The sequence below is a fragment of the Sinocyclocheilus grahami genome, unplaced genomic scaffold (genome assembly GCF_001515645.1).
Source record: "Sinocyclocheilus grahami isolate Dianchi unplaced genomic scaffold, SAMN03320097.WGS_v1.1 scaffold332.1, whole genome shotgun sequence".
Lineage (NCBI taxonomy): Eukaryota > Metazoa > Chordata > Actinopteri > Cypriniformes > Cyprinidae > Sinocyclocheilus > Sinocyclocheilus grahami.
The window spans coordinates 307,989-318,965 of NW_015505511.1; the positions used below are offsets into that span (position 1 = coordinate 307,989).

Genomic DNA, 10,977 nt, shown 5'->3' on the forward strand with positions numbered 1-10,977 from the left:
CCGCTTAACATAAAAGCCTGTCTGCATTTGTGATCGGAGAAATGACAAACTACAAACGCTACTCTGCACTGCCCAAAACTCGCGTTTGAATCGTCAGTGGCAAATCCTTTAAATGAAAACGTACTTACAGTCTGCGAGTCAGAACTGCCGGCATTGTGGTCTACTCTACCAGGATCAGGAAACAGTCCTCCATAAATTGTACACAAATTAATATTTGGGTTGAACTGTTCTGGAACAGTGTTGTAAATACTACTTAACCACTGATTTGTAGTCGTGTCCTCTTTTGGAAGACCAAACAAAGTAGTTTTGCTTTCACAACGAAACACACGGCGGCCTAGCGTGAGCAGAGGCGGCGGGCTAGAGTGAGCAGAGGCGGAGAACGGCACGGCCAGCGGATTCGACGAAGGAGCGGCAACCACATGTGATGACCCCGGACTGGACTCCGCTTCGTCCACAGTGAAAGCCGATCCGGCGATCCACAGTACTAAGTTGATGTATTCCCTCAGCGACCAGCACAGATAAGCTCTAGGCTAGGGCTGCACGCCATTGTTCACTGACGAGCTGCGCAAAACAACGTTCATATTCGCGCGATTTTTTGCGCAGCTCGTCAGTGAACAACGGCTCTATGTAGTTAATGCTGCTTAATGTGAAAGGCCACAGGTGATGGAGATTTACCGCTGATTACAGAACCGGCTTTCTGACAAGACGCGCATTAAATATTGCATGCGATTTATCATGCAGCCCTAATCTAGGCATGACAAAGCAGATATCGTCCTCTTTTGGAAGACCAAACAAAGTAGTTTCGCTTTCACAACGAAACACACAGCTCTTCATGACATGGCGGCGGCTACAATACTACAGCGAGAATAAAAGTTACGCCTTCTTTCTTTGCGTGAACATTTGGGCAGCGTTACGCAAATCTTCCCACATAGTGATGTAGATATGTGGGGGCGTGTTAGAACGAGCCGTTTTAGGTAGGTGTGGTTAACTCTTAACTTTTTTTTAAAGAATACCTCTTTGGATTTGAGACTTTAGTCTTTGCAAATTTACAGATCTTCTTTATGCACCAAGAGCTTGTAACACTCCAAAGAGAAAGGAAAAATTTAAATCGCATCATATGACCCCTTTAATAAAAACATTATTCTTCCGCCAAACAATGTAGTTCCTCAGAAACGGTTGTGGTTCCAACAAAGTGGTTGCCGAAACCTTTGTTTACACACAGAAGTAAACAAAGGTGTATGTTTGTAGAGTAATTTACAACAGCTTCGAACTTGGCTCAACCAATCAGAATCAAGGACCGGAACTATCCGTTTTATAATCAACATTTTAACATTCACTTGTAGCCTCTGAAGCATTCCGATCTAAAAGCATCTCCAGACTCAACCGAAGGTCGTACCCTGAGGGCACGTCTCACTGTGCGCTAAATGAAAAGGTGTTGTGAGTCAAGGTTCAACTGAAGGACTCGCTGTGGGAATGAGCTTTATATAGACTTACCTGCTGGGAGCCCGAGACCGCAATGACTGTTAGCGCTCACGCTGCTGGATCACCTGAAACAAACAAACAAACAAATGCACAACCATCATCCAAAGTGATAAACGCTGCCAAACAGCTGGAAGTAAGAAAGAAAACATCAGCTACCAGTAGATTTTGCTCAGACGGCAGAGGTTTATCAAAGCCCTTCAAATAACTAGGTGTACTTCCTCCATGATCTGATGTAGCCTACTTTGTTATCTCTCCAAACACTTGGAATGCACACGAAAGCCAAAAGATTAAAAACGTAGACAGTCAACCCTCTAGTCAACCCCCTCAAGTCAATAAATGCCAAAATATAGTCCAGCCAAAAATCTTACAATTCTAACTCCTGCAGATAAACCTCGAGGAATCATGCTAAACATTCTTAGTGCACCTCTTCTGCATGCCACACTTCATAGTGTCAACACAGTTCCATTACCGGGGAACAATAACAGTCTTTTTTTTTTTGTTCTTGTAGTGTTTTTTAGTTAACATACATTTTGCAAGGTAACAACTCAACGTACAAGCTTACCACACCACTAATCAATTAGCCTGCTAACTTAAGGCCTTTTCAAACAAAGAGCGATAACTATATTAGTGTCCACACTAACTTGCACACCGAGTCTGAAATTCTCGTCCGTCATAAAAACATTCGGATCAGGTTTGATTTTCTGCATTTTCGCATCCATAGCAAGCATTTTGATAGAAAAGGATGACGAATACAGAAAAAATGCATACGAAAATTTCGGACTCAGTGTGTAAGGACCTTAATAAACTATTACATCATGTTTATTATAAGCGCATACTGTAGTTTTTCTGTCTGCCAATTTCAACGCTCAAGCTCTTTATATATAGGTGGACTCTGATTGGCTGTCAGAATTTTTAACATTCATCAGCTAGAATAAAAAAAAATCGAAAAGTGATTACAACGATATTGTTCCTCTTTTGTTATAGTTACAGTTGTGGTGTGGACTATTCTATTCTCTCCCTCCGCTATTATCACTATCATCCTTCGGGTGAATGGCCCTTTAGCCAAATATAGCTACTGTTCAGTTATACAGTTTTATATGAATTATATATTTTTCTTTGATGAGGCAATACAAACTGCTACCCTTAGTGGACAGACTCAACTCAATAGATGGACTAAATAGTTACAGCACTTTACTAACAATAGCAGCATAATAATTTGTCTATGGTTGGGTTTTGGTCACATTTATTGTTATTTAGGGAATTGTGGGCAAAATCCAGTCATTTCAATAGAAATTCGAACAAATCGAGACGCCTGAGGGCAAAAGATTTTCCCACGCAGATTTCCTATCAAGTTTAAATTGGTCAAGTGAATTCCCGATTTTAACACCAGAAAGCTTTGTTTAAAGGTAAAATGCTGTGTGAGCTAAATTGCTACACTATTGACAATGGACTTTTTTGCCCCCAAAATTCCACCAAAATTTGACCACACATTTACTTTAAAATTTGGCAACACAAAAAAAAAATATTTAAACCAGTCGTACCACACCAAAATGTTGGTTACATTTATATTTGAGGAAGTAGGAGTGACAACTTTATTTTGTTTACACAAACGGGATTGACACCTGTGAATAAATGTGACATTTTTCCTGTTGCTCTCTTTCATACTAAGAGACAGTAAGAGCTCAACAGACCTCCATCAAAGAGCTCAGCTGAGGGGAAAAACCCACCAAATTGACCCTGTCTAGAGCCCTCGGGGAGTTCCGCAGCATGTGATAACCATCTTTATCATCTGTACCAACACATCTGTCTAAACACAGCTAGGTCAACCACACAGTGGGTAGTAAATGCAGCAAGTTTGTACGTTATTTCACTCAGTATGTCCGATTATGATTCGCTCTATACAAATAAAGGATCCAAATGGGAACCATGGAAGAACTTCTCAGTGAACGATTCTTAAAAGAACCACTTGTTTTTTTTCTTGACTTAATAATCTGAAGAACCTTTTTCACTCTCAAAAATAAAGATTCCTAAGGGGAGATTTCACAACAATGCCATAGAAGAACCAATTTTGGTCCCTAAAAGAACCTTTTTAAAACTATTTTCAAAAATTTAAAGAACCTTTTTCCACTCTAAAGAACCTTATGTGCAATTGAAAGATTCCATGGATGTTAATGGTTCTATATGGAACCACTGACACCAATAAAGGACCTTTTATTTTTAAGAATTTAGTTACACAATTCTGAAATTCAATGTTCACTAAACTCTAACTCTAATTTGTTTAATCCTGTTATGCTACATGCAGATAATTCGGTCACGCTCCACTCACAGTGCTGATGGGATTCAGGGTCACTTAGATAACATCAGCACTTACATAATTGTGTCTGGCCTGTGTTGTCCTACAGACAGCTGGTGGCCCCTGAGGCGAGGTGATTCCTGCTCTGCCACTTATGCAAGCTTGCTAGCCACATTTCAGTTGCAACCAAAACAATTAGCATCTGTTTTCACACTTCCAGACCTTTTTTGGGCTGAGGAACCCATTAAATTTTGGGTTTTACTGCAGTTATTTTAAAAAACCATGCCAATTGTGGGAAATGGGATGCTTATGCAACACTTGTTAATGTGATTCTGTCAGACGGCTCTGAAATTCAGACTCTCATTCTTGTGTTGGGCTCTTTTCATCACCCTGAGCATTATAGGGCTTATAAGAGGACTGTGCTGAGATTTTGTGGCGTACTTGGGTAGGCCAAACCATCATTACTCTAGTTTCAACCTCAGACGGCACACCCACTGTCCGTTCGCTGGATGCTTGCCTACAAAAATGGCTAAAATCACCAGTTCCATTCTGATTAGGGTTTGTCACGAATTCTGAACGATATTAGTCTGAGAAATGCATGAGGTGTTCATGTGATACTGCCAGTCTGTGGTTGTCAGACATGGTCTGAACCCGACAGAGTGATCAAAGAGCTAAGAGGAAGTCCACTTTGAACGGCTGACAAAGTATATTTGACAGACTTACGGGCAGATGAGTGTTCAGTAAACCATCTCAATATGCAAGTATCGCTTTATTCCAGAACAGATGGTGCTCGGGAATCCCTTCAATAAATGATAAAACCCCCTCAGGACCACTGCAGTGGACTGACAAGCCTTGAGAATATGAATACATTCATGCCAGTGTTTGCAAGGGTACTTTTGAATGGAGATGGATCTCTGTGCCGTTACTTAGCGGCCATTGCAATCCTCTCATCCCAAACCTACCTAGCTTATATGGCATGACATAATAGGTCTTAATTACAGTCTTAATCACTTTATCATGAAAATAGGAGGAGTGAAATATGCTAGACCAATAACAGCAAATTTTCCTGCTACCAGGAGTTTCAATTGTATTCATGCTAGAGTCTATGGGCTGACAATTCAACCCAAAATGTTTTATATTTTACATCAAATGTAGTATTTTTTGTATTTTGTTTAATAAACATATGAATTATATACTTTGGTTCTTCATCAAAGTTATTACGAATCATGATATCATAATCATAAAATGAATCATAAGTAACAAATAAACTGGATCCATCATTCTCAAAGTGTATTGAGCTGTATATGCATATAAATACATTACTTAATTTTAATGAGAAACAAATGTAACTACTATTTGTTTGACTGTAAATTACCTTAACATATACAATAAAAAATAACAGGACAATACTTAAAATATACAGTATTTTACAGTAAAAATTGTATAGGTTTTGGAAGTAAAAGTATTAATTACCATATGGTGAAAATCATTATAGATTTTACATAAGTTTTATTTTTACATTATAAAGTGTTAAAATTATTTTCTTGCTTTAAAAAAAAAAAAAAATAAATAAAAATAAAACTTATGAAATATGTTCTCAGAAGTTCCAGCATGCATCAGTTTGAAAATATTTGATCAAATGTGTTTTGTTTTATGTTTAGTTAATGTTTATACCAGTTTTAGTGTGTGATGCCCTGATTATATTTTGTGTGAACGTTGATTTATCATGTGCACAGTAAAAAGAAAAAATTATCAAATGTATTTATTTTATTAATTTTTTTTACAAAAAAACACTGTAAAAATGCTACTGTAAGAAACCTGTTGGTTTACCAAGTTACCTTACCATATACATTGAAAAATAGTAAATGGTTTACAATTTATTTTTTGACCCTGGCCACCATCGATATATACACTAGTATGGACATGCCACTTACGATGAACTCTGATTCTTCATGTGGTTTTCTACTGTACCACCTGTATTTGTTATGCTCATTCAAGTAAAAAGCTGATTTTGGTACTTCAAGTAAATAGGTTTAGCATCATGTTATCATTTAATGAAATATATCGTTATAAGTTGTAAAATACACAGGTATCTGGTAATACCGTAAACATTGTCACAGTATTTTTTACTGTGAATTTCTGGCAACCAAAGCTGGCATTTTTTTTTACAGTGAGACTTTGTTTTACTACCTGTATTATTATGCTGATAAGTATATTTTAAGGCACAAAGCAAATTTTAGTAGTTTAGGTATATTGGTATAGTAACATTGTAACAGTTAATGATCTATAGACTTACAGAACTATAAAAACAAGCACCTAAATGCTTTCAGTAAAGCCTGAAACATTCAGTTTTTACCGTAAACAGGATTTTTAAATGAGGAAAACTAAAAATAATAAAGAAATACACATTGATTGGTATACATTAGCTAGTATGCTTTGTATGCTAACAGTGCTTGGTAAACAGGGTTTTAATGGTCCATCGCTGCCACAATGAAACACTGCTGGTGCACCAAAAAGGAAAACCTGCGTCAAACTCGTCTGACGGTTATCTGATGTAGTGACTCAGAATCCCCTGGGAACGAGCAGCTCAGTGGTGACGAGAAACTGTGTGTGTAGTGACCGTAGCCAAAGCACAAACACATACAAACACTCAGCGGAGATACGAAGTCAATGCAATCTCACAGCTAGAGCAGATGGGCTGGCGACCTTTTTCTCCAATGAAAGGATGAGATTTTTAAACAAACAGCATGTGGTTTATGTAAAACAGCCTGTCACTGCATCAAAGGGTGCTTCCTAACTTTTAATACAGCCTAAGTAACTGATTTATCTTATAAATTTAAGTTCTAATGAAATACAGACTCATTTCAGACTAAAAATGGGTGTGACCACTAAAAGCAGAAACTATGTTAGATCTGTTCATCAAAAAAATGAAAAACTGTATTTACTCATCCTAATGTTGTTCCAAACCGGTGTGTTGTTATTTTTTCTGTACAATTCAAGAGGAGAAACTTTTTAAAGAATAGTTTCAGTCCAATTATTTCAGTTGTTCCTTACACAAAACTATCTTATTAATTCACAAAGCATATGAACAACTTTTATAATACATTTTTGTTGTTTTCTTTTGGGCCTGGTCACTATGAACTTCTGTTGTATGGCAACAGTAACTAATACTATTGTTCTTTGTGTTACACGGGGTTGTTCATTTTGAACAACATGAGGGCGAGTAAACAACAACAGTTTTGATTTTTTGCTCAACTATCTCTTAAAAAGTCAGTTGATGTATGTTTATATGCTGGTATGAATCACCAAATTGCTAATCGCATAAGCGATCTGCAGTCACACCCTCATGTTACATGATTTGTATCTTACGGACATGACTGTGGCGATGGGAGGGTTTCGGTTCATCTAACACTGAAAGTGCAACTGATCGGATACACATAGATCTCCTGTGAGGCATGAGGACTGCACACACCCAAACACACAGCTGGACGAGAGAGGGAAGCAAATGTGACCTTTTTATACACTGTCAGGCTCATTTCTTCCTTAGTGTCAATCTTTTGTTTTAACAATGTAAATGAGGACAAAATATGCCAAATGTCATGTTGAACCACTCATATGGATCCCAAACGTCCCTTACAACATAACCTTTCTTCCCTGAAGCACTTACCATAAAAGACAAGTTCTCTTTAATTCAATAATGCTAGTCCTTACAGAGAAAAGCTAGATGAGGATCATTCAAACAACAAAGCGAAGAAAAGTCATTGATTTCAAGCTGTAGTTGGTGATTAACAGCTACCATTGCAACAAAACTTAGAACAGTTCAAGTTCACGCAAATGAACAGCAATGTGGCAAATGCCAATGGGAGCAAAGACATGGGATTCCATCCAAAGTTGCGAATTTAACTTTGAAACTATGGAATTTAACTTTGGTGCAAAATTGGAATATCGCATAAAACATTTGTGAATAAGCACCGCTCGTCACTTACTGATATGGTTGAGGTCAAAAGTTTACGTCCCCTTTTTAGAATCTGCAAAATGTTAATTATTTTATTAAAATAAGAGGGATAATACAAAAATGCATGCTATTGTTTATTTAGTGCTGACCTGAATAAAATATTTCAAATAAAATATGTTTACATAGTCCACAAGAGAAAATAATAGTTGAATTTATAAAAATGAAAAATCCTTCAGGTCCCACAAATTCTTTGGTTTTCCAGCATTTTTGTGTATTTGAACCCTACAACAACAATCCAACAAACCTTCCAACAATGGGCTTCATTCATGAAACTTGCATAAATACTGTATATGAGTAAATTCTGAGTAATTTGCGCGTAAAACAGGACCTTCCCGAAAACTCTCCTCCGGATTCACAAACGCTTCATAAATGTCCGATTTGATAGTTAAACGTGTATGTTAATGAATTCCAATCATTCTTAAATAGGGTGCTCGTACACACTCATTCACAATTAGCATAATCCCCGCCTATGAATTACAGCTACGCAATTGCGTGTCCAGGAACGCAGTGGAATATTCTGGTCTACTTTCTCAGGTTTGGCTCCAGTATATTTCATAAATGCAACAAAAAGGCTAATAGGCACTATAAATATTCAATAACGTGTGTCCACCAGAGTTTTTAGCCAGCTGAAAAGAGACGCTTTCGTTGCTATGATTTGGAATATCCACGGTGGCAACATATTACTAGCATCTCATTTTTAAGAATTAATAATTTAAAGAAAAATATAAAAAAGCAGTAACCAGTAATATTGACTTCTCCATTGTTGTAGGCACTCATTGTACAAGTAGGATGGTTGGTCGCCATTTGTCCCACCCGTCCTCCATTTACGGTTGGGTAAATAGTGACAGTGACAAGCGCTGCGTTTTACAGTTATCAACTCAGTTAAAAATAAATAAAATATTCTAAAAGAGGGCTAGGGTAAATTAATTTTGGCAGTGCATTAGGGATGGGCGATATCTTATCGTTTGCGATATACCGGTAAAACTTCTCCACACTATAAGAATTCGTCTTCCCACGATAATGACGATAAAGTCTAGTTGCTGACATATTTCTGTGTGCGACAGTGTGGAGTGACGTGAAGGACGGCGATTGTGAAATTGAGCAGCTCCTTCTACAATCTGGAACAGGTTTGGATAGGGCTGTACAGTGTGACAAAAATCGGTCTGAGCCTTGAGTAAATGTACTACAGTAGCACGTGTGCGACACAGTTTTATATGTGTACGAGTCGTTTACAAACCTGTTGTCCAACAAAGATATTTTAATTTATTGACATGCTTTTTCTCCATATTAACTTCATAACAGTCGAGTGTTTGAAATAACTTATTTTTGTGATCAGAATTGGTTTCGTATCACAGAATAAGGCAGAAATCATACTATTTTATAGCATTATATACAGTGATAAAGGCTTTGTCGATTAGAATTGCATTATAAATATACTCTATCCTTCTAAAAAATACCCAAGATTGCTTGAAGAACACAGATACCATATATTTTGTGCAGTCGCATTGTCTTCAGGTTTCCTCAGTTAAAATGTCTCTATCTGCGTTTTATTCAGCTACAGCGATCACTGGATACTTCTTCCTGGAGCATTACTTCTGCGATGCATATGTGGAGTTTCTGCGCAAGGGCACCCTCCGGCTTCCAGTATGAATTAAACAGTCTTTACATTACGCGTGTACTCAGTAATGCTCACAACACCCTATTTTGGGTAAAAATAGGAAAGATAATACTTTTCTCTAAAGCAGTGGTCGCCAACCCGTCGATCGCGATTCTGGTAGATCTTTATCACTGTCCCAGTAGATCCCGAAAAAAAACTTAAAATAAGTACAAAAATGCATTACATTTATGGGGTTATATTAATGTATCACTGAAGGGATACATTAATATAAGAGAAAAGTTTCGATGGCAATGGCATTTTCTTATACATTTTTTATATTATTTTATTTTTTCATATAAAGCGCAACTCGCTAACGTAATATTTAGTCCCTGGAATGTGAATTTTACTTGAAGATCCCCGCAGAAAAACGTGTATTTTCGAAGTCGTACTGTCAGAGAGTGCGTCTCATTCAGACCTGCGGTTTTAGTTTCGTGCAGATGTTTTATGTAGCAAATAAATAAACAACACCTAAAGTCAGCCCATTCTGTTTTTGTTTTAAATCCTGAAGTTAATCTAAATCAAATCAAAAACAACTGCTTGTGCAGATCGTGATTAAAATGCAGTGGTTGCTTCTAATTTTAAATGTCTAGATATTTTTGTTTAAAGCCAGTTTGTTTGTTATAAAGCAAATAGCCAATAAATAAATTTGCTTAAAAATCAGTATCAGAATCCAATTTGCTAGTTAAAAAAAAAAAAAGGAAAGAAAGAAAAGAAAACCTGAATCATCTATGAACGGCGCATCACTAATTAAAATACTAAGTAAAAGGCCTCAAATTTGAAGAACAATCTGGAATGTCTTTTTCTATCAATTCTTCAATATGTAGATCTTGTCTTTCATAAAGGCCGAGGTCAGGGATCTTGGGCCTACAAAGGTTGGTGACCACTGCTCTAAAGAAACAGGATTCCCTAAATTATCATCATTGATATCGTTATCGCAATAAATATCAGAAATTATCGTGATATATTTTTAAGCCCATATTGCCAATCCCTACAGTGCATCAAAATTCAGTGTCATCAGTTTGCCAAAAAGAACACAGAACGTTTTACGCACCATTTACAGGTGATAGGGAGCAGGTGTACATTTCTTTCGTACCAACTAACATTTTGAAAATACGACCATTTTCATGAATTAGAAAGTTTATTTCAGAACGGCTTTACGAATGATTTACACAAAAATGTGTTCTGCTCGTGATTCATGAATGAGGCCCATTGACTGTATGATTTTGAGATCCATCTTTTCACACTGAGGACAAGTGAGGGACTCATATGCCACTATTACAGAAGGTTCAAATGCTCACTGATGCTCCAGAAGGAAAAAGAATGCATTAAGAGCCATTAAGAAAACTTTTTGAATTTGAACTTTGAAGATCAGGGTAAATTAAACGTGTAACTACCTTCTGTAGCCTCTGAAGGGCAGTATAAAACGAAAAAATATGATATTTAGGCAAAATAAGAAAAATGTACACATCTCCATTCCGTTCAAAACTTTTCACCTCCCGGCTCGTAATGCATCAGAGAGCATTTTAACCT

At 37.1% G+C, this 10,977-nt stretch overlaps 1 protein-coding gene across 1 annotated transcript in view; it reads right to left on the bottom strand.

Moving 5' to 3' along the window:
* The window catches only part of add3a (adducin 3 (gamma) a), a 79,318-nt gene extending 77,771 nt beyond the window's left edge, over window positions 1-1,547 (bottom strand). The window contains exon 1 of the mRNA XM_016295229.1: window positions 1,495-1,547. The gene's annotated coding sequence lies outside the window, so the exon portion shown is untranslated. The remainder of the gene's footprint in view (window positions 1-1,494) is intronic.
* Window positions 1,548-10,977: the final 9,430 nt, after the last annotated feature.